Genomic DNA, 2,263 nt, shown 5'->3' with positions numbered 1-2,263 from the left:
GTTGTAATAAATGCTATGAAATACGTAAACCTAAGATATCTTTATTTCCTACTTCGATTAATACAGATTGTAGTCTGGTCCAGAAAACTGATAATCTAACACTAAAATAACAGGTAGTTGTTATTTTTTAGATTAGAAAGTTTAATGCTGTAAGCTCAACAGCCTCATATTTTAAATAAAGATTAGCATTCAATAAAAAAAAAACTTAAAAGTATATATCTAATCTATAATCCAAAACGAATCCAAACAAAAAAACAAATTATTTATAAACGAACGTATATAGTTGTCTAGCAATAAGAAATAAACTTAAAAAAAAATTGCTTCACCTCCAAAGGCATTGTAATAACTTTAACTATCCTAATATTCGAATATATTTCAAAGTTAGGTACTTATATCTTTTTTTATTTTTATGGACACAAAGAACAGACATTGGAGTCAAGGCTGTAATTCATAATTCTTACCATGAAGGTTTATTTCAGATGACCATCTATTTTTTATACGGTAATAAGAACCATAATAAAGTCAGTACCAACCTTCAAATTTTAATAATTGACTCTTGTATAATTTGAAAAGTTTGGCAACATGTGCTATTCATTATTATAAGGATTTAACTTTTGTAACGTTAATTAAATGAGACATATGAATTACATAGCATATTTATGACATTTAACGCATTTATCACGATATATTAGACATAATACTCAAAGACGGTGTTTCTACGGGACATTGGCGAAATAATCTGTGCCCTGTGCACAAAAACCATTAAATTAAGAATTTAATTTTCCTCCTCTTCCTTTCGAGAAAAAGGTGTGGAACTTATTCCAATACGCTGTTCTAATGTCTAATCTGTGGGACGGTGGATACACATTGCCAAATTTCGTTGAAATTAAATATATGTTTGTTTTCTCACGATGTTTTCCTCCACCTGCACATGAGAACTATAAACACAAAATAATTAATTAATATACAATTCAGTGGAGCTGAACTAAACAAAATATCAACATTATGACGCTCTTTGCTACACCTCCTTCGCCTAATTTAGTATTATTCATAAAAAAATACGAACTAGAAAGAGACATTACATACACATAGACAACACATTTTTTTTAAATACCTTTTTGTCTTATTGGGTTTGAATTCTCAAATCAAATATTCGATTTCAAACACAAATTTGTTCATTTTCACCGTCGTATTACTGAAATACATATTTATAGACATATTATAGAATTACAACAAAATCATTCATATGTAGAAAAAACAATGTAGGTCACCGCACCATTGCAAAATACCAGATTTGACAAGTTTTAAGAATCTCACCGGCAACAACGACCTTGGTGCTCGATCTGCCAAAGACTTAATGATCTCGTTGTGTAATTTCCCGGGAAACTCTTAGGAAGTAAGTTTTTCGAAGAAACTCTTTGGATGGAGGGCCTTCACTGTGAGTAAACTGGATGCTGAGATTTGAAATAACAAATAGAAAAAAAAACTGAAATGGTTACGAGGCTTAAGAGTCATAATCATCCTCTAAATTAAAGTACCATATCAAATTCAAAATGTAACAACAACAACAGCCTGTAAATTCCCACTGCTGGGCCAAAGGCCTCCTCTCCCTTAGAGGAGAAGGTTTGGAACATATTCCACCACGCTGTTCCAATGCGAGTTGGTGGAATTCACATGTGGCAGAATTTCTATTTCTTGTTTTCCTTCACCGCTGAGCACGAGATGAATTATAAAGACAAATTAAGCACATGGATCAGCGGTGCTTACCTGGGTTTGAACCCGCAATCGTCGGTTAAGATGCACGCGTTCTAGCCACTGGGCCATCTCGACTCTTCAAAATGTAAATCAATCTAATTTTGCCTGCCCAGCATTAGCGACGTAGTATAGGGTAATTTTACATTTTTGTATGAATTAATGATATAATTAACTACTTTATACATTTCATATAGCGAAAAAAAGATGTAAATAAGTAATATAAGTTACTAAAATAAATTTAAAAACGGTTTTATTATGAAAATAGATCATTTTGTTGAATTTGAAACTTATTGCTGTACATACTTTACGAGCACTTTACCAGATGTTGTTACTAAATGATTAATAAAAGTTATCTGAAAAAGAAATACACTTTTATAATAATTATTCAATATTCAAACCATTTTCAATAAAGAAAGGAAATTAATAAACTTTACGATTTTTTTATATTGTAACACAGTATAAAAATTCTAATGTGAGATTGAGTCTGTGAAAATTTCGTTCGTTTAGT

Source organism: Vanessa cardui, chromosome 29 (genome assembly GCF_905220365.1).
Source record: "Vanessa cardui chromosome 29, ilVanCard2.1, whole genome shotgun sequence".
Lineage (NCBI taxonomy): Eukaryota > Metazoa > Arthropoda > Insecta > Lepidoptera > Nymphalidae > Vanessa > Vanessa cardui.
This window is presented reverse-complemented; position numbering follows the sequence as displayed.